This window comes from Ambystoma mexicanum, chromosome 7p (assembly GCF_040938575.1).
Source record: "Ambystoma mexicanum isolate Mex_15411 chromosome 7p, UKY_AmexF1_1, whole genome shotgun sequence".
Lineage (NCBI taxonomy): Eukaryota > Metazoa > Chordata > Amphibia > Caudata > Ambystomatidae > Ambystoma > Ambystoma mexicanum.
The window spans coordinates 758311274-758334412 of NC_090939.1; positions in this window are offsets into that span (position 1 = coordinate 758311274).

The window sequence follows — 23139 nt, forward strand, 5'->3', positions numbered from 1 at the left end:
TACACAGCACTTGAGAAAGCACAGTCAAGCCTTCCGGGAAAATATTTCCCGGTCGTGTTTTCGCCGGGACTGGTCGCCTTAGAGGCCGAGCGGCCGGTCGTACTTTCACGAGACGGCCTCAGGGATTCAGAACTCAATACTGGGAGAACCGACAACAAGATGTATTTTTTCGCAATAGAGGAAGAGGCTTCAGAGGAAGGAGAGGCCGGGGGAATTTCCGGCAACAAAGTGCAACCGGCGGCAAGTGCGCAGAGCGAGGGATACCCCAGGGTAGGGGGTAGAACAGCTTTGCATGTAGGCAAGTGGCGCGATTTATCAAAAGATGCTTGGGTTTTGCACGCAGAAGCAGGTCTAAGTTTATAGATACTCCCTATCAGGAATGTATGCCAGTGGGCATTCACATGTCAAAGGACGAGGAGTTCCTTCTGCAGAAGGAATTGCTAGCCTTAGTGAGCAAAGGAGCAATAGAAAGGTGTCCAGAAGAAGGTCAAGGATTTTACAGCAATATGTTTCTGGTTCACAGAAAAGGAAAGTCAAGGTCAGTGATTAATCTGAAAGAGTTGTGAAGTGGGAGAATGGAATAAAACCCTCCCCCCAATCTCATCCAGACCATGGCCTAGGGGATCACGGGCCAGACACCCTCCACGAGATGAGTTCGCCTATTTGCCAGACGACAAAATACCTTGGTTCAAGAACTTACACATAAGAGGAGTATGTCCACCTGTAAGATCAACACTAGCCCCCATGGCTCAAGATGATACCTGCGGCATGGATGAACTCGACTAGAGCAATGACTACAAATATCCACATCGTTAGAGATGCCATGATGACATAGCCAACAGACAAGAGCACACGTGCCACCATGCACACTGGTCACTCACACACCAACCTACACGAAGAACATACTCAGTGTTATGACGTAGCGGACCATCACACTCACGGACGCGCATCTTTTTTATTTTTCACAGGCCTTCTAGAGCACAGCAGAAACGCAAGACGCCTGAAGAGATCGTGTATATGCTTGCTGATGCTTCCTTGCCACCTATCTCTACAAGACGCTATCACATATACTTAGTGCTGCATATGAGGATTTGTCACTCCACGACCATCAGGGACCCATGAACTGGGCCCGAGTAGGCCACGAGCAAGAGTCCCCAGGTTGGAGCCTTGCAAACGAAAACCCCTTCAGAACGAAATACAAGTATTGATCAGGCAGAACAAGCCCCTAACGAGGACCCACAGCCAAGAACACGATGTTGCAACTCACATGCCGAAAGCCCAGCGCCAAGGTTACACTGCAAATGCTAAGCCTTCAGACACAGAATACTAAAATCAAATGCTCATAATTCTGCTCCAGCCACGGTCTCTCCAGACGTGACCAAGCCGAACTGACAAGGTGCCAAGTCTACGAGACAGAGAAGCAGCCAGGGTCTCACAGGGTGCAACAACGAAGCGGCAAGATGGACACCTACAGCGATGGGAACGACTCGCCTATGAGCCTATGAGAAGACCTGTCCGTTGTTTGCACAAAACACATAGTTACACATTGTTGCTAATGACAGGTACACAGGAACAACGACGATGGTCCCAGGCTTGGGGCCTCGCGGGAGAACCGATCGGAACACAGGGGGACTCACTACTGATGCCATTTCTCATAGCCAATCACCAAGGGTCCCCTTGTTGCAATTCTGAAGTAACAAATGTCAGGGAGAGCCCATGTATACCACCTGATCTGGTCCCTTCCAATAACAACTTTCTCTATATGCTAACCATACTAACCCTACCATTTGGAGAGCCAATCCTGAGTCGCGATAGTTTTTCGCGCTAACTTTCTTAGGTGACGCAGGTAGCCCGTCATACTGTAGTAAGAAGGGCCTGCGAGCCCCTCTGAGGGTGATTGTTGCGCTTTCTCGAATGCATTCAAGAAACCCGTCCCTGCCGATGCAATAAACCGCAGTCTCCGCCTTGCTTCTTGTGTGTGTCTCATACTCATTTTTGGGGACACGGGAGGAGTTGGGGCCTCCCAGCCCGGAAGTCCGCGGACGGCTCTGCCGACTCCGAGATAATCACCCCGACAAGTTGGAGGCACTGCTGAGATCTGTTGAGGTCTATCCCCTTGCGTTTTTATTCCAAGGCCTCTCGTTGCGATGCGGCCCGGCAGCGGCCCCCTCTGCCGCTGCCCCCTTTTGAGGACTACATGACCATTGCGGAACTGCGAGAAGACCGTATTGCGCAATCCGGATATTGGCCCTCGGGAGCCGATTGAGAAGTTTCCTGCCCGCGGTTGGCGAGTGTCAGGATGAGTCCAGACGAGGGGAGGTGGCGAGCTGCTTGGAGAGGTGCACGCGGTTGAGCGGCCCACATCAAGGGAACTTGGTGAGTAGGGCACACCCAACAAGCAATGTAATGTTGTAAGGGAGGGGGAGGATTTGCGAAAAAGGTGGCGGGGGTATTTACGGTGTATGCTAAGGATTTGAATACTAAGTGACAACAGGTGGGCGAGCAGTGGTGAAGGCAGGCACGAGGGCGTCTCCCACTGAGGAAGGTGGGTGGAGCCAAAAGGCGCCACACGTGATCGTTAGAAGGCACTGATTTGTTCGGATCGAGCGCACATGTATGAAAGGGGTGTGGATTTCCTATGAATTGGCGTTTTAGGTCAATGAGTAGATGTGGATACCTACTAATTGAGTGTTGCAGCTCGTTAGGTAGATGACGTTTCCCCGTAGGAGGTAGCTAGATTGTTGCCGAGTGCGGAAGATAATTGGCTGGTTAAGCTCCCAGTTGAGGGGCGTATCACACGCGAGGCGATGCCGCATGCGCAGTCCGATTATAAGAGTTGTATTGTCAAATCCCCTGTTCCGGGCGTAACAAGAAGACAGCTGTGGGGTTGACGGGGTCAAAGAGTTAAAGTACATTGCGTGTTTTAATAGTGTAAAAGTTCTTACCGGTAATAGGCTAACGAGGTTGGTGACGTCACCTGTAGGATACCACAGGACACCGCGGCTGCCTGGTGTTTCGCTCGGGTTGCCCAGGAGTTGACCGAGAGTTAATCAACAGGGAGAGGGGCGGAATAGAAGAGGTGGGGAGGCCGCGTGCGGGGAGCGCCGGCTCCCCTTAATAAGGAAGGAGCGAGAGGGGGAGATGTGGCCACGCACGGAGAACGCCGGTCACGTTGAGCGCGGTGGTCGAAAGGTGGAGAGTGAAGGTGGGACGGCTGTAGAAGCACATCACACAGGCCACGCAGCCGCAGTGGGCATCGTGTACCGCGGCCAAAGGGGGCCGTAGAAGTGATATCAAAGGAAAAGAGAGAGAGAACTGTATATTTGTGAACTTAATTGCTTTTCAGCAGACGATCGGAAGTCCCCAAATTACGGGGGCCAGGTAAAGGAGGTTGCAATTGCAAAGTGTTAACATAAAGTACAACCATGTCTTACGAATTAGGGTCCAGAGGGTGGGGGAACACTCTAACTACCCCCTCCAACATATCTGTGAGACGTAATCACCTCATAGGGAGAAACTTATCAATTACAGCATTGCATGGACACAAGGAACAGACAACAAAATGCTGACACCATGGCCGGCTAACGGCAGTTTTCACCCATATGTTCAGCACATGCTACTAACACACATACACAACACGTACAAGGGGAAGAAGTTAGCTCATCATGTGGAGATGTTTAACTTGTGGAGGATGTTCCAGGGGTCTAGACCAGGACCAACAGGTATGTTTACCGTGGAAGGGACCACAGAAGAGAAGGGGAGTAAGGAAACAAGGGAGGGCAAAGGAGTTAAGGAAGAAGAAGGGAGTGCGGGTGCAGCGGTTAGCAATACACAGAACAATGAGAAGAACAAAGGGGAGGGCGAAGGGCCGTGCACCACACGTGACATGGAGGTGAAGAAGGAAAGGATAGAAGAAATGCCTTTAGCGAAGGTGGTAAAGGAGGAGGACGGTGGGTTATATCCAGTGACGGAGTTACGAGAAGCAGCGAGGCAGCAGTTGACGGCAGCTGAGGGGTATTCAAACCCCAGCTATAGCCCTCCACCATATACCGCTACAGGTAGCTACCAGAGGGGGGAGGTAACGAGCACGGTAGGTTCGAGTTCCACAGAGATGGGCGGAAAAGGGGGAAGGAGAAGTGAGGAGTACATCACAAACATAGGACCTGACGAGTGGGTAGCTGCGCAGGTGCTCTTAAAGTTGCGGGGGTCACTAACTGGAGAAGAGGAGAATGCGGTAAGAAGAGCATAAATGGATGATGAGGATGGCACACAGGTAGTGGATGAGGTGAGTAAGGCGAAGGAAAGAGAATTGTCACAGGAGGAGGAGGAAATGTTGGAGGACAGGTTAGCAGAATTGAGGGAGGTGTGGAGTGCACTGATTAGGCAGTTCGAGCAAGAGACACGGGAAAGAAGGAAAGAAAAGAAGGAAGCTAGGGACGAGCGGGAGAGGATGAAAGAACGTGCGGAGGAGAAGAAGAGGGAGGTGGAGAGGACGAAAGTAGTAGCAGAAAGGACGTCCCGTGCGGAGCAGCGTGACGTGAAAAGAAGAGAGGAAGAGAGGGAAGAGTAAATGGAGATGTGGAAGAAGAAAATATTATCTGAAAGCACCAGGAAATACGAAGAGGGTAAAGTAATAGAAAGCATATTACAACGGGAACAGGAAAAAAGGGAAAGAACGGAAGAGAAAGAAAGGATATTAGCAAGGGTAAGTAGTGAGGTAATGGAGGAAATAAAAAAGAAGAGAGAGGAAATTGGGGGAGAGATAAAGGCAAGGGAGGACGAGGAGAGTGAAGGTAAGAAGGTGGGCCGCGAAGTGAGAACATACACCCGACAGGACTTGGAGGTGCCCACAACCTCGACGCAGGGCGAAGAGAGAGGGATGGATTTACTAGACTTAAAAACAGTGACAGTGGGAGGGAAAAGAACAGAATGGGGGTTGTCGCTGTTGGACGGGTTCTGCAGTGAAGAAGATGAGGGTATTGGAAAAAGAGGAAAAGCGGCAATAGGGAAAGTTTAGATAAATTGTACCTCACACGCGCAAACAGCGAATCGCCATGGACATGCAGAAAAAGGGAAGAGGAAAAGAGAGGGGAAGAACAGGTAAGAGAGGTAGCAGGAAGAACAACGCCAGCAACAACACCTGCGCTAACACGTCCACCACGCCCACTCACGCCTACGCCCGAACACTCGCCATACATTGGCAGGCTTAGGGATCTCCCTCGAAGCAGGCAGGAAGAACGACCACGCACACCTGCTATGAAACAAGACAACAATAGGAAAGGGAAGAAGACTGAGGAAGTCAATATGACGAGTACTCGTAAAATAGATATGATAACAGTGCCTCCCAACACAGAGAACGAAGACGAGTGCACTGACACTGCCTCATCGTTACGTGGGGAACAGAAGGGTTACAATTTAATGCCACTTTTGGAAAGGGGAGGGGTACGACCGCAATATGTTCCCTGGAAGCATGCTGATAAGGAAAACATAAAATGTAGACTCCCATCATTTAGCGGGGGAGCGGGGAAGTGGATATATGAAATCGAGAAACACACTGCGGGGCAAAAGTTAGTGGTGGGTGATGTGAAGGGGATATTAATATCAATACTGGGGGATGCAGCAGATGACATCTGGAAAAGGGCGGGCTTTCCCGGAGTTACTAATGCAGACACGTCACATGATGGGGCACCATTCGCCAACTGTAGGCATGCACTATGGCAGGCCCTGTGGGTCCAGTACCCAGACACATCAGACATAGGACCTATCACCTCATGCAAAATGCGTGAGAATGAAGATCCTGTTGATTACATCCAGGAGATTCAGGAGAAGTGGCGCTTGGAAACTCGGGAGCAGTGGGATAAAACACCAGCCATCTTCTATCACATACTAGCACAGGGGCTCCCGGAGGCAGTACAAAGACAACTGAAGAAGGTAGTGGGGATAGAAGCAAAGCCATGGCCGGAGACACAACTAACGATAATACACCACTGTAGAATATGGCAAGAAAAGATGAAGCAAAAGGAAAAAGCTAGGAAGGCAGAGGAAGCAAAATTAGTGCAGAAGAAACTAACCAAATACTCAATGGAAGGTGCCTTAACTACAGCACCAGCAGCGGTAGCACAGACACCCATGCCAGTAGTGATAGCACCGGACACAAGACAACAACAAATCGCCCAATTACCACAACCAACGCAAATAATACCACAGCAGGTTTCACAGCCCCCATTATACACAGCCACTATTGGGGAGGATACGTGCAACCAGAAAATGGATATTACAACACCTTCCGGGGAAGGGGCGGTATGATGAGAGGGAGGGGATATACCCAGCCCACACAGCAGAAGGTGGGAGGGCTCCAAGGTCACTACTCCAACGGGCAGTCAGTGTACCAAGATAACACAGGCAATTTCCCATGGCAGGCCAGGGAACCACCAGTATGTTGGGTCTGCGGAACGGTAGGACATATGTCACACACATGTAGAGTAAGGCCCATAGTATGGGCAGAGCAAGGGCAACAAGGACATGTGGGGGAGCAACAGGTGTACCAACAACAACAAGGGACGCAACAGAATGCCACACAACATCCTTCTCCATCCTCCTTCTTGAATCCCCTACCCCCTTCTACTTCCCCTTCTTCTCTCTTTCCCTGACTCTCTCCCCTCCCTTCCTCTACCCCCTCTTCCTCCCTCCCTTTCCCCCTCTTGCCCTCCTCCTCCTTCACTCCACTCCCAACCTGTCCCATCTCCCATTCCCCCTCCCCTTTCAGTTAATTGCTCTTTCCATTGTTTTGTTGTTTGATTGATTCATATTGTTATGCTTCAACAGTTTATCGTTCATGTTTTATGTATCATGTTGTTCTTTGTACAGCGCTTTGACGTAAGGCGCTTTATAAATAAAATAAAATACAAAATACAAAACAACAACAAGTGCAGTATGTTGCACCACAACCACAGACACAGGGTCATGCATCACCACAGCAACAGATGGTAGTGACACAACAACATCAGATGCAACCAGCACCACAACCAACCCCAATACAGGACAGTAAGGTATCAACCACTGACACACCACTTCCACAAACACAGTTGGGTAGAGTGACGATATTAGGACACAACCCCTACACCGGGGGTGTTATTCATTATACCCACAATAGGTTAGCTCACAGATGTCCTTGATGTGTCCCATCCTGTCGGTAACACCCAACTGTACGGAGGAACCACGCATACAGGTAACGATAGGTGACAAAATGTTTTCCTTCCTTGTTGATATCGGGGCAACCAGGTCATGCATAAGGGAGGGTACATTTGAGATGTCAGGTGAAGCCATGCACACTCCAGGATTCTCTGGGGCTCGAGGGTTGGTTCCCTTTACTGATAACATCTCCATATCTATAGGAGAGAATGAAATGTCCATCCCGCTCCTATACTCAAGGGAGTCGCCAGTAAACATACTTGGGAGGGAAATTATGAGCAGACTGAATATGACTATATCCTTCACGGAGAATGGCATAATTTGCTCTACACCAGGAATAAACATGCTCACATCACGGCAAATATTGCAAGCTTACTGTGGTAAAACAGTAGCTCGAGCTGAGCCAGTTGACAGAGAAATGTTCCAGTACGGGACAGATATGGGATTCGCATGGATGCCAGGGATTGAGGGCAAGGTTTGGAGGAGACCAGCATAATACTTAATCAGGCCAGAGACACTAGCAGATGAACCAGAGGGGAAGGTGATTCCAGTAAGCATCGAAAGCATCATAGCAACTCCAGATTACATCACAGTTCATGCCCAAGACAGGGAGGGCAGGGCATGGAGAACAGTAATAGCATTGGCTGAGGGGTGCAGACTTACGCAGGTGTCTGACGAAGAGCTTTTCTCAGACGACAAGGGAGAAGGGGTGATGGTGTTCATGATGAGTGTTGACATTTGGCTGAAGGTGACATACAAGCAAGTGGTGCTAAAAATGGCCATGGCACTTGAAGCGCCCACATTTACCCCAGTACCATTTTATGAGGTAGACATGGCAAAGGTTCCAGCATTCTTGTGGACCACCAGTCCATATGACGTGGGCTGTATAAAGAGCATTGGAGGAGTAAGAATAAAATTGAAGAAGGGAGCAATCCTACCTAGAGTCAAACAGTACCCATTATCAAAGGAGGCAGATGAGGGCATATATGAGACGAAATCAGCCCTGATAAATAATGGAATATTGGTACCATTAGAATCAACATGCAACACGGCTGTCTACCCAGTGCGCAAGGCAAAGAGAGGGTCGTGGTGTTTCATCCAGGACCTTAGGCCCTTGAACCACATAGTAGAGAAAGAGTACCCTATAGCAGCAAACCCGGCCACAGTACTATGTGGAATACCAGCTGAGGCATCACGGTTCACCGTAATTGACCTCAAGAATGCCTTTTTCTCCATACCTCTGCACCCAGACTCACAGGATCTCATGAGTTTCACATATGGGAACACAAAGTGGAAACATACTAGGTTGCCCCAAGGGTACTGTGAGTCACCCTCGATTTACAACAGGTTAATACAGATGGACTTAGGAAACATCAAAACGGAAAGCACCGTGCTGCAGTATGTCAATGACATAATGATTTGCAGCACCACGGAAGATAGATGCAGGGAAGATTCAATAAAAATGCTCACAGTGTTGGCTGAAAAGGGGTACAAAGTGGACAAAGAAAGGTTACAGTACTGCCAGGAACAAATACTATATATTGGCCAACTAATTTCCCAGCATGGAAGACACATAGCACCACAGAGAGCGCAAGCGATAAAGAACATACTACAGCCACAAACGGTGCGAGAACTGCAACAGTTCCTGGGCTTATGCAATTATTGCAGAGCATGGGTTTTTTATTACAGTTCATACATAGGACCCCTAATTGAAGCACTGAGGGAAGCACAGCAGAGGGACAGGAAGTTGAAATGGATAAGAGAAATGATAGAGGGGTTTGATGAGCTGAAGAATGCCATATACTCAGCACCCGTGCTGGCCACCCCAAACTATGAAACTTCAATTTTACATTTTTTCACATTGCTACTCAGCAATAATGAAGGCAGTACTGACTCAGAAAACAAGCATAGGACACAAACCAATAGCATTTTACAGTGGTCACTTGGACCTTGTAATGTTAGGACATTTCCTTTGCGAACAGGGTCTTGCAGCAGCTGCATTCGCGGTGGAAAAATCATCATCAATAACAATGGGGTGCCCCACTACACTATTTGTGGAGCATGCACTGTTCGCAATTTTGGACAAACCCAAATATACGCTGACCACACAAAGGGCCTCAGGTTATGAAATAATTTTATCTAGACCAGAATTTGCCATTGTTAGGTGTAGCACTGTAAATCCAGCCAGATTCCTAGCAGAAGTAATTGAAGAAGGTGATTATGCTCATGATTTCACACAAACCACTGAAATATACTCCTGTACAAGGAAGGTTGAGGAGGATGCACTAGAAGAGGGTGAGATAATGTATATTGACGGGTCCTCAACTATAGACAAGACAGATGGAGTAAGGAGGATGGGAGCAGCAGTGGTCAAAATGACGGAGGATTTGCTGTATGTCCTGGTCAAATGTGTCCAACTGCCACAGCATTATTCGGCCCAAGCAGCAGAATTAGTGGCACTGATTCTGGCGCTGAAAGAAAGTTTTGACAAAAAGGTCACCATATATTGTGATAGTGCATATATAACGTCAACAGTACACTCGGGATTAATTAAATGGCAGAGAAGGGGTTTTACGAGAGCAGATGGTACCCCAGTACAGCATGCCCTCTTACTAGCCGAACTCATCGAAGTAATAAACGATCCCCAAGAAGTGGCATTGGTTAAGTGCCAGGCACACACCAATGGTGATGAATATATCTCAAAGGGTAATGAAGTAGCAGACGCACACGCAAAACATGCTGCGTATTTTGGTGAACTGTGGACTCCCCCAGAATCAGAGAGAGGGAGGGGGAGGTTGAAGGCGAGACAAATGTTGATGAAGGATGGATACACACATCTCCCCGCAATACAGATTATGGAGTTGCAGGCATCTGCGCCAATGGCAGAAAAGGAACTGTGGGTAAAAAGAGGGTGCACGATGTCCCCTACGGACACATTATGGCGACAGAATAACACTGGAAGAGTAGTTATGCCACTAGCACTGTTAAAAACTGCACTTACTCAGCTACATTATCCAGCACATACAGGAATGGAAATGATTGCTGCACAAATTAAGGAAAACTGGTTTTGTCCCGATTTAAACTCCCACGTTGCCAACTTCATCAGCAAATGCCTAACATGCCAACAGTTCACGGCTGGTCACACGCTGCAAGTGATAAAAGGTACTATACCCCGGCCAGAAGGACCCTTTCTACACCTTCACATTGACTGCATTGACATGATCAATGTATGTCAAGGACATAGGTACATGATAGTAGTAGTATGCCCCTTCTCAAGGTGGATTGAAGCTGGGCCCTGCACACACGCAGACACTTTCAGAGCTGCCAAGGGTTTAGTGAGAGAGGTCTTCCCTAGGTGGGGCGTATGTGAAGTGCTACAGTCAGACAATGGCCCGCACTTCGCAAACAAACTATTCCAGCACATCACTGCCCTTCTGGGAATAAAGCACAAATGTACATGTGCATATCACCCACAAGCAAATGGCATGTGTGAACGCCTGAACGGCCTCCTAAAGGAAGAGATAGCAAAGATTCAGCAGACAACCAAGAAGTGCTGGTTGTACTGCCTCCCCTTGGCACTATTCGAGTTGAGAAATAGACCAGGTTCCGACCACCACCTCACCCCCCACGAGGTGGTCACTGGTCATCAAATGTGTCTCCCTTTAACGCCTGCATCAAGGACACTAACTGACAATGAAAGTTCTGCAAATGTTTTTGGTGATGAAATGCATCAATATGTGTCTTCCTTGATTACTAGTGTCGCCTTTATCTGTCAACAGCTCGAGCGCACGCGGGGCGGGTCGAAGAACACCCAACGCGAAGAATCAGCTGAAGAACAAGAACAGCAAGGACTGTGTAAAATTATGAAGGGCGACAGTGTTCTCCTCCGGAACTTTAATCGTAAGTGGAATGAACCCCGTTTCATGGGGCCATACGTGGTAGAGGCAGTAGCTCCTCGAGCAGTAAAGTTGGCAAGTAAAAACACTTGGACTCATCTTCACGACGTTAAGCCCTACAACTACAAGACCCGTCCTCGCGTTGACAATAGGGCCACCGTGCAGACGACATCATCAGCAGCACCATTGGCGGACAACCACACAGCAACAGCCAAAGAGGACACTTGTGACTCTACCCCCGATCTACCCCCAGCCAAGGACACCTTAACGGAATTCAAAAAATCACCCCTAGCCCATCCCATGGTTACAAGGTCCCAAACGAAAGAAAAACTTGCTCAGCCCACCCTGCCCATCACACCATTGAGTAAAGAACATTAAATGATGAAGTAGAATGTTGTATACACCTCTATAAACACTTGTATGTTCTCTTTTCCTTTTCTCTCGCACATACAGGTACCGCATATTACTGTATTGTCTAGAAAGTTAAATAACTAACGTGGTGTTCTGCACAGGAGTAAATGCTGCCCGCAGATGATAATAACCCTGAAGTCCTATCACACCAATTTGTATAACACATAAGGGGCCTCATTTACGTTGTGCAGTAACCATGGTGCTATTAGCGCCATGGTTGCCGCTGGTATTTTAACGTGTCCGCCTTGGTGGATGGCGGAATTACCGGCCTACTCCAAGGTGAGCGGGGCTGGTAATTCACCATTCACCAAGGCCCTTCACCATTCCCATTTTTGCCCCATAGGGCATAATGGGAATGGGGAAGGTGGTAATTACGGTACCGCAAATTGCGGTACCTTAATTAGCACCGAGGTCCCTTTGCGGCACCCTACTTTAATGGCTGGTAAAACCAGCCGTTAAGGTCAGTCCCACAAAGGGAACTCGTAGTAAGGCGGTAAGGGTTTACCGGTACCGGTGTCCTTACTGGTACCGGTAAACCCTTACCGTCTATCGTGTAATGAGGCCCAAGGAGACCAAAATACCTGAAAAGAAGGAGGGTATGTGTGTATTACACAGCATTTGTTTTGGCCATAGAGCAATCATTTCCCCATCTTCATGAGCACCCACCAGCTCAGAGGGATAGGTCCCTGAGATTAATGTGGGAACAGCTTTTCGCCTGGGCAATAAACGATTACCTGATAGGGAGTGCTTAATTAACAATACTAACCATAATAACGCATACCTTCAGAATTTTCAGGCTGGCAACTTTAACGTTGCAAGAATAAGCTGCAGGACCGCAGCAAAGGTAAGAGCAAAATGCCGGTGAGCTTAGTGACTGTAATAAAACTGTTAGGCGTGTTGGTAATTACTGGTTTATTGGCTGCCTCTGTATAGCAGAACACCTATGCTTTGAATATCATGGCTGCACCTAAGACTAACATACCGCCTCCCACGGCTGCAACAGGTACAGTATCAGGTGGTACAAGTAGCACTAGAGGTGAGGGTAGTAGAGTTAAATGCAGCACATAGGTAGAAGAGAAGGAAATTAACACATATCTTACAGATTCAGCACACGTCTCAAACAACATGTGGTATAAGCACATGACCAAAATTGGTAAGCAAACAATGGCAGACAACTGCTACGTTTGCTCATTGATCCCGTATGCCATGAGTGCATCAGGAACATTTGTTGCTACAGAAGTACCAGCAAAAACGATGTCATGCTTGATATATTTAGCACTATTCCAGACAAGAGGACGATTCCAAGGGACGGTGGTGAGAATAGAATGGAAGACGAGGGACACGTATCCATACGAAAATAATTTCCTCAAAACATACTCGGCCTACCACAAGAGAAGCCTACATACTGAAGCCTTTAGGTACATCACTGATGGCCCTGACAAAGGAGAAACAAAGAAGGTTTACGCTGGACTACCTGCCATGCGATTGGTATGTGACTGAAACACCTGGAGAACAAGGGTGCTGGGAAAGGCTCCTTATAGTGATAACTGGAAAAGTATATATGAATGATGAATGGCAGATAGGAGTAGTTGGGAGCAACATGATAACGAGAGAAAACACTACCACCATACAGGAACACAATGACAGATGTTGGACAACATGGGGTATGTATGTACCAATGTTAACGTGGATGGAGAAGGATGAAGACCCAGTAAGAATACTACCACTATCTGCACCCACATTATGCTACCAACACAGAGGAGATGTGGATGTAGGGTACAGCACCAACTGTAAAGACATAGTGGAGTTGCCTGAGGGGGGTGCTGGCACAGCGGTAATAATGGATCACTATTGAGCCTGCGGTGACAAGGCATATCATACACTGCCCTCCTCTTGGAATGGAGTACGTACTATGGTACACATCAACGTGCCATCACTAGTTGTGCCTCAAAAACACGTCAACTTGGCCAATTTCCCCAAGATGGACGAAGGGAACAAGAGAAGGCAGAGGTCATTGAAGGTTACAGTAGGTGATGAGAACAACAACAATAATGTATTATCAAGAGCAAAGAGACAAAGGGAAGCGCTTACAGGAAACTACCTGTGGGGACGATCAGAAACAGCACTCACCTCCATTCCACCAGAGCACAGATTATTTAGTAGAGCGGCGATGTTCTTCTCATCAATAATACATCCAGGATTGCAGGCATACGCAAATGCGAAATGGCTTCAGATAACACGGTGGGTGCTGATGATGACAATAAATTCAACTGGCAATGGATTTAACACAATAAAGGAAGAGCTGCGAGCAGTGAGAATGGTAGCGCTACAGAATAGATATGTGCTGGATCTCCTCACGGCATTGGAAGGAGGGGTTTGCGCAAAAATTGGGCAATCATGCTGCACATTCATGCTGCTAATGATGCGGACAATGGAACACTTACTGAAGCAGTATCCCAACTAGCCCTGATGCACTCAAAGATGGAAGAAGAGAATAAGGGAGTAAAGAAGGGCAACAGCTTGTTTTCCTTTCTGTGGTCATGGAGGCCTTCATGGCTATCAGATGGGCTAAAATTACTTGTAGGAGTAATAATATTGGGTACAGCTCTGTTATTATGATAAAGTTTTGGAGAGCAAGAAATGCTTGCACAGTGGATGAAATGATGGAGATGGCTGGCATGCACGCCTTACTACCAGCAGATGACGCTCTACACACGGATATGATAATAAAGGAAAGAGAGAGGCTGCACAAACAAATTATCGACAACCGCAAGGATCCATCATCCCTGAAAGTGGAGAACTCAAGAAACCTGAGAAGCTATGTAGGGAGATGGGTATACTGCAAACCTGGCGGCACCTGCATATATATGTACTGGTCTTTGAAGATCATGTGAACCATTATGGACACTTGGCTGGAGCAACTAAAGTATGGATAGTAAAAGGAGATAAGGAGAAGGATGAGTTTGTGGTCGACAAGTAGACCAGAGGGGAGACTGAAGTAGGAGAGTGGGATAACACCCTCCGCCAATCTCATCCAGACCATGGCCTAAGGGATCACGGCCCAGACACCCTCCACGAGATAAGTTCTCCTATTTGCCAGACGACAAAATACCTTGGTTCAAGAACTTACACATAAGAGGAGTATGCCCACCTGTAAGATCAACACCAGCCCCAATGGCTCAAGATGATACCTGCGGCATGGATGAAATCGACTAGAGCAATGACTACAAATATCCACATCGTTAGAGATGCCATGACGACATAGCCAACAGACAAGAGCACACGTGCCACCATGCACACTGGTCACTCACACACCAACCTACACGAAGAACATACTCAGTGTTATGAGGTAGCGGACCGTCACACTCACAGATGCGCATCTTTTTTATTTTTCACATAGGCCTTCTAGAGCACTGCAGAAACGTAAGACTCCTGAAGAGAGCGTTATATGCTTGTTGATGCTTCCTTGCCACCTATCTCTACAAGACGCTATCACATATACTTAGTGCTGCATATGATGATTTGTCACTCCACGACCACCAGGGACCCATGAACTGGGCCCGAGTAGGCCACAAGCAAGAGTCCACAGGTTGGAGCCTTGCAAACGAAAACCCCTTCAGAACGAAATACAAGTGCTGATCAGGCAGAACAAGCCCCTAACGAGGGCTCACAGCCAAGGCCACGATGTTGCAACTCACATGCCGAAAGCCCAGCGCCAAGGTTACACCTGCAAATGCTAAGCCTTCAGACACAGAATACTAAAATCAAATGCTCATAATTCTGCTCCAGCCACGGTCTCTCCAGACGTGACCAAGCCGAACTGACAAGGTTCCAAGTCTACGAGACAGAGAAGCAGCCAGGGTCTCACAGGGTGCAACAACGAAGCGGCAAGATGGACACCTACAGCGATGGGAACGACTCGCCTATGAGCCTATGAGCAGACCTGTCCGTTGTTTGCACAAAACACATAGTTGCACATTGTTGCTAATGACAGGTACACCGCGAGCTGGGATCGACGATGGTCCCAGGCTTGGGGCCTCGCGGGAGAACCAATCAGAACACAGGGGGACTCACTACTGATGCCATTTCTCATAGCCAATCACCAAGGGTCCCCTTGTTGCAATTCTGAAGTAACATATGTCAGGGACAGCCCAAGTATACCACCTGTTCTGGTCCCTTCCAATAACAACTTTCTCTATATGCTAACCATACTAACCCTACCACTCGGAGAGCCAATCCTGAGTGGCGATAGGTTTTCGCGCTAACTTTCTCAGGTGATGCAGGTAGCGCGTCACACTGTAGTAAAAAGGGCCTGCGAGCCCCTCTGAGGGTGATTGTTGCGCTTTCTCAAATGCATACGAGAAACCCATCCCTGCCATTGCAATAAACCGCAGTCTCAGCCTTGATTCTTGTGTGTGTGTCATACTCATTTTTGGGGACACGGGAGGAGTTGGGCCTCCCAGCTCAGAGGTCCGCAGACGGCTCTGCCGACTCCGAGATAATCACCCCGACAGTTGAATGGTTGGTTGGTTTACAGACACTTCAAGATGGAGGGCATTCACCTCCTCAGGGACATTTTACGCAAAGGGAGATTGGGTTGCGAGATTAGATCTGAAGGATGCCTATTTGACTATTCCCATAGCTCAGGAGTTTAGGGACTTTCTCAGGTTTCTATGGAAAGGCCAGAGCTGGTGTTTCATGTGTCTGCCGTTTGGGCTAGCCTCGGCACCATGGGCTTTTACAAAAATCATGAGGCCGGTGGCACAGGAGATCAGGAGCAGGGGAATAAGGATGATAATATATTTGGACGATATCTTAGTTCTGGGTCAAAGCAAGATGATCTTAGAGGAACAGGTTCGGTCTGTATCCACTCTTCTGAGTTCCCTCGGATTTCTGATAAACCGGGAGAAGTCGGAACTCAGTCCAAAACGACCTATGGAATTCCTGGGGTTCGTGATAGATACCAGGAAAACCACCTTAGAGTTGCCGAAGCAGAAGTTGAAAAGTATAAAGAAAGAATTGAGGAACGTTTTGGGGAGGTTGCATATTTCGCTTCGGAGTCTAGCTCGGATAGTAGGGCTTTTGGCGGCGTCTATTCAGGTGATCTTTCCGGGACCCCTTCATTAGAGGGCGCTCCAGAGGCTGAAGATCAGACATCTGCAAGGTGGAGTGAAGGACCATCAGTTAGTGCCGCTAGACGACGAAGGACGGGCAGAGCTGATGTGATGGTTAGAGAATATAGAGGCGTGGAACGCCAGAGCCATTTTTGGAGACGTGCCGGGGTTGGTTATAGAGTCCGACGCAAGCAGGCTAGGCTGGGAAGCCATGTGCGGACAGTTGTAGACGGGAGGGAGGTGGTCAGAGCAGGAGCTGAATCTTCACATAAATTGCTTAGAGTTGTTGGCGGGATCTTTTGCGGTGAAAGCTCTCGCCAAGGACAAAGTGAATTGTTGTATTCTGCTGAGGATGGACAAAATTTCAGCAGTGAGGTATATGAACAAGTTAGGAGGAACAAAATCCAAATTGCTAGCCGAGCTGGCGAAGGATTTTTGGCATTACTGCCTTCAGAGGGGTTTAGTGATAACAGCGGAGTATCTGCCGAGAAAGCAGAACGTGATTGTGGACTGGAATTCCAGCTATCTAGCATATTCCAGCGATTGGATGTTCAACAGGAACATTTTTGTTCGGCTGCAGGATGTGTGGGTTCCGATGGATATAGATCTCTTTGCCTCCAGATTGAACAATCAGGTTCGCAGGTTTTACAGTTGGAGACTAGATCCCGAATCAGTGGGGATGGATGCGTTTCTGCACAGTTGGGCAGGAGTTCTGTGCTATGCGTTTCCCCAATTCATAATGTTGATGAGAGTGCTGGCGAAGGTCCGTCGGGAAGGGGCAGAGACGGTGCTGGTGGTTCCATGCTGGAAATTGCAAGCATGGTTTCCGGTTCTGATGGAACTTTCCTCGGATTTTCCGAGGTTGATTCCGAGGGAACCAGATCTTCTGTGTGACGCAGGAGGTCAGGTTCTCCCGTTAGTGCAGAAGGGAGTCTTACAACTACTGGCTTGCAGAATTTCAGGACACGATGGGAGTTGCTGGGCCTTTCGAGAGAGGCTGCAGACTGTATCAATGATTCATGGGCCCCTTCCACAATCAGGAGCCATGATTCAGCCTGGTCGAAGTGGGCTCAGTGGTGCGATCAGCAGTGTGTTCATCCCGTTTCAGCCCATGTAGTGTATGTCTTAAATTCCTTAGGGGAAGCATCTCGTAGAGGGAAAGCTTTTAGGACACTGGGAGTTTATAGATCAGCGTTTTCAGCAGGACATGAAGTTTATGAGGGTCATCCGATCGGGGAACATCCAGCGGTAGTTAGATTATTGAAGGGGATCAAGATGCGTAAACCTCGAGTGCCCAGATATTCGGTTCTGTGGGACATGGAAGTAGTTTTTCGGCTCTTTAGGAAGTGGCCAGATAACAAGTTTTTGTCTATCCAGCGACTTTCGGGCAAGCTTGCGATGCTTTTGTGTTTAGTTTCATGCAGGAGAGTGTCTGATGTTAAAGCTTTAGAAGTAGATAGAAAAATGTTCTACCCAGATGGAATAGCCTTTTTAAATTGTTCAGAGGACCAAGAGCGCGTCTTCAGTGATTTCATATCCCTATTTTCCAGACGAACCTAAATTATGTGTGGCACGCTGTATTAAAGAGTATGAGAGAGTGACAGCGAGTTTTAGACCTACAGGAGTACGACAATTATTAATAGCACATAGGAAGCCATTTCATGCAGTGTCGACAGCTACCATTGCTAGATGGGTGAGAGAAGTCATGCGCTGGGCTGGTATCGATTTGAGTTGTTTTGGGGCTCACTCAGTTAGGGGAGCTATGGCCTCTAGAGCTTTTACTGTAGGAGTGTCTTTACATGATATTTTGAAAGCAGCTGACTGGGCTTCGGAAGCTACTTTCAAGAGTTTTTATTTTAAACCAGTCTCCAATGTGGCCAATCGAGTGTTGGGGAGCTTTGAACGAGCATAATGGTCGCCTCCGGTCTTGTCATAGAATAAAGATTACCCAGGCTGAAAGCGCTGGTAGTCTTGATTCTATTAAAGACTCGGAGGCAGGCATTATCCCTCCCATATACGCAGGATGAGGAAAGAAATGTGACTATTTCTTGTGCTATGTTTTTTCTGGAAATGTTTGGTTCTGCCTGATGTATTAACTGAAATATCTAGGCCTGCGTTTTCCCTCCCTAATGTTGTGTTTGCTTTTTGATTCTAAGGGAAGAAGTCAAGAATACGTGAGAGAATGAGGTGCCATGGCTAGGATGTCAAAGGAGGAAAGCAAGTGGAAATGTGTCGTTTCCAAAGAGTTCCTGTTTCATGTTGGAAAGTTCTGGAGTTTGGTTTACTTTTTTCCTATCGCATCAAAGAAAGAGGAAGGACTTGGTGCAGGATGTGATGTAAAGACTGTTACTTGGACTGGATTGGCTATGAGTTAAAGGGCAAACTACAGGATCCTGAGGACTCATGGGGAGTGTAGTTCAGGATGACTGTAGTTTTTCTGTGTTTTTGGATCTATTTTTGGGATTTGTTTTAGTCTGTATTTTTTCTGTGTGTGAATTACTTTTTAAAAAAAAATATATATATAAATAAATAAGTTTTGAATGGGGCTGCTGAGAAGTGGCAATAAAGAGTTTTGAGCATAATGCCCGCCTCCGAGTCTTTAATAGAATCAAGACTACCAGCGCTATCAGCCTGGGTAATCTTCATTATGAACAGCCAGACTAAATACCCTTTTGAAGCCAAAGAGGGAACGGGACCCTAAATTCAAGCAAACCAGTACATGCTGAGTTTCACTATGAATTTAACTTTAATGAACAAGCAAATTACAATATGTGGTGCTTCAAAATGAAATTGACCTTGAACTTTGCAATTAAAACCTGAAGTTTAATTTGTACTGGAACTTTAAACTTAAAAAACAATGAGAAATATTATTTTCAACATTTATGAAAGCTATTAGCTACTAGGGCACATCTTTGAAAATGGAAACAACAGAATTGTGAAAGTTAAAAGAAAGCAATGAGATTTTCTTTTGAACTGTGTTGTTTAACCATATTATACATTGAGGAAGGGAACCCTTGAGATATGAGACATTTGTTGAAGTAAGGACAGAGTCTCAAGGTTCCCTTACTGGCGTAGTGGGGGCCTTAGTGGGGGACCAGGAGCGCCCATGATGTGGAGGGCCCTGCCACCACACGTCCTGTGAGAGGCCCTCAAAAACATTTTTACGGTCACCGCTAATTAACGGATACGGAAATTACGTCATCGCTCAGGAACAGGAAGGAGCGGGGCGGCCATCTTTAAAAACACAATTCATTGCCATCCTTTCCAGGCAGCACCCTTGGGACGAACCTGAACCTCGGAAAAGGCCTACACAACCGCCAGCTATGCCCAAAGCACCGAAGAAGTCAGCGAACCGCCTCCGCAAGCAGCGCTTCAGCCCCGAGGAGCTGCAGTCCATGGTGGGCCACCTGGAGGAGCACGCAGACGTAGTGTTCAGCAGCGACATGCGCAGAGAGGCAGTGGTCCGGAAAAAAAACATATGGGCAGAACTTGCCCAAAGGGTGAGCGCAGTAGGCACCACCCCCCGCACCCACAGGGACTGCCGCAAGCGGTGGGACGACTTGCGGTTGAGGGTGCGGAGCATCCTCGCAGCCAACCGCAGCCAGGCACTGCAGACTGGAGGTGGACCAAGTTCACCAATGAAACTAGCACCATGGGAGGAGACATGCGCTGCATTGATTGGCACAGAATCAATCGAGGGCGTCGGTGAAATGTAGTGTGGGGCTCCGTTGTCTGCTGATGGAGGTGAGTGTCCAAAGTCAACACCGCCAGTGGCAAATACATGCTGAATACACTTCCAAGCCCCATCCAATGCACCTTGTCATACTGCCCTCCACCCATTCTGATAATGGCAAGACAACTGCCACCAAGGGACAAGTGCTACCACATAATGCCCACCAACCACAGTGCAGTAACTAGCACATCCCAATAAGCACACTGTGCAGCAGGCTTGGCAGTGTGCGAGTCAGACTGCACATGACCAGGCCAGGATTAGTGACTCCCACACCTGCGTACATATCCGACACATCCGTAGAAACCAGTGATGTAGTAACGGCCAAAATGCCACCAATCCAAAATGACTGAAATGTGAATGCTGCCATTAATGACATTAGCGTCTCACACAACCACTCATGTTGTACCTTTGTTCTACACCCACAGGCAGTGAGCATGAGGGCGATGAGCCTGAGAGAAGCCGTCCCACCACATCCAGTGCCAAAGGCAGGGACCACCGCATACCGGCCAGGAAGGACAAAACCACCACAGCTCCTCCAAGGCCCATTGAGGTTGCACCACCCCCATCCCTCACTGCACTGCATCAGCGCCTGCAACAATCACCACACCAAGGTCAGAGGAGTCCAGCATCTCAGGGGAGGTGGCAGCCACAGCCCCTCTGCAAATCGTGGACAGCCCCTTGTCCATCTGTGGGGCGTCAGAGGAGGACTCCTACCCCACTGTATACACCCCTGAGCCCTGCAATGTCCCCCAGGTGTCGTGCAGTGACTCTGGGGAGGGTGACACACCAGTCCGAAGTGCACGTGGCGATGCACCGGGAGACGCAGATCCCGTGCCCAGTACCCTATTCGAGGCCCTGTCAGGGCATGTTGACCCAATCCCCTGCAGGGATGATACGCCATCCCAGGAAGCACTACGTGCAGGACAGCTCACTGCCCTCATCACTGACTTCAATGAGGACAACCGCCAGGGCAGGTTGGAGTTACTTGAGGAGCTCAGGCAAATGCGTCAGGTGTTCACGGAAAGCACCAACCATGTGTGTGAGGCACTTGGACGCATTGCAGATGCCCTTGTGGCAGCACGTCCCATTCATGCGACTCAGCAGGAGGACACCCCCTCAACCAGTCCCCCCACCCCGGCAAGCCCAGCGCACCGCTTGCTGCGTTCTCAGCGGCGCAGGAACATGCCCCCCCCGGCACCGGGAGCATGGATCAATAGACAATGCTGCCACATGTGGCCTCAATGTGCCACACGGGACTACTGTTGCGGAGTTGGGAGGTGAGGGGGTGAGGGTGTGTATGGTAGTTGGGGGGAGGGGGGTGAGGGTGTGTATGGGAGTTGGGGAGAGGGGGGTGAGGGTGTGTATGGGAGTTGGGGGGAGGGGGGGAGGGTGTGTATGGGAGTTGGGGGAGGGGGGTGAGGGTGTGTATGGGAGTTGGGGGGAGAGGGGTGAGGGTGGAGGTTTTGTTGTTCACGTGTGAACCTACTAATACAATACACCGGTTGTGCATACAAAATATCAGAGTGGACATTGATCAATGTGCATGTGTCTTTTAATGACTCACAGTGCATGGTGTACATGTATCCCTACAACCAGTGCCCGATGCCCTGTCATCCTGACACCCTCAGCTGACTTGAGTGTCAGAAATATTGTCCAATCAATGATTGCCACACGGCACATCCCTCCTGTGTATCTGCACTGTGATGCTGTCTTGCCAATTCTTCATCCACCCCCTCATCATCATCTGGTGGTAGCAGTCCCAGGTCAGGGGGCAGTGGCACGTTTTGACGGATGCACATATTGTGCAGCTTTACACATGCCATGGTGATCCTGGCCACCTTCTCGTGGCTGTTGATGAGTGCTCCACCCGAATGGCTGTGGCAACAAAATGGTGCCTTCAGCAGGCCAAATGTCTGCTCTATGGCCACCCGTGTACGGGTATGGGCTCGATCGTAGTCCTCCTCATGCCTGTTCTGTGGGTTGCGGATAGGGACCATGAGCCACGGCTTCGAAGGGTAGCCACCATCACCTGCATGGAAGGAGAATGAAGGTAAGTGTTTGTACATTGATGGTGGCGAACTGTAGCAGTCTTGCATGGCAGCTGGTGATTCCTGGCCATACACACATGCCCCTGGTTGCATCAACCCCATTACTGGCCCGGCTATGTGTCCTGTGCCATGGAATGATGGAGGGGTAGCTTCTTCAAGATGGCTTATGGTGTGCACTCACATCTTGTTGCACGTGCACCGTATATGCGTGCAGCAGTGTTGGCCTGAATTCATTGATGTGTTGGGTTCTGTGAGATTTGGTGGCAGGGGGTGTTGACTGTAGTCAGTAGCATACTTGTCTTACTGCACTGATCAGTACCATGTTGACTTGCACCACTACTATGGGTGTGCGGAACCTGTGACACGCTGCTGTATCCCTGTTGGGCTCACTTCTATGCACTCCCAGGGACGTCTGTCTTGTGTGGTGGGATGCAGGAGGCTGCGAGATAGTGCATATGCAGTGCATGGTGCAGGATGCCCTTACGGTGTGTGAGGTCCGCCGATGAGTGGTGCTTGTGTTGTGGTATTGGGCCAGGTTACCTGTCGGACGAGTAGTGTTGTATTTTCTACATTCTAGCATCGCTGTGAGGTTAGGCAGTCATGTGCCATATCGATTGCCTTGGGGCACTGTGTTCTGTGGGGTGCACATCGTGCACCGGCGTCAACATTCCCACACAGGTGTAGTATGCACCCCCCTTCCCCACCAAGTTGGGGTATGCATCCACCCTACTCATGGCCCCAATGCG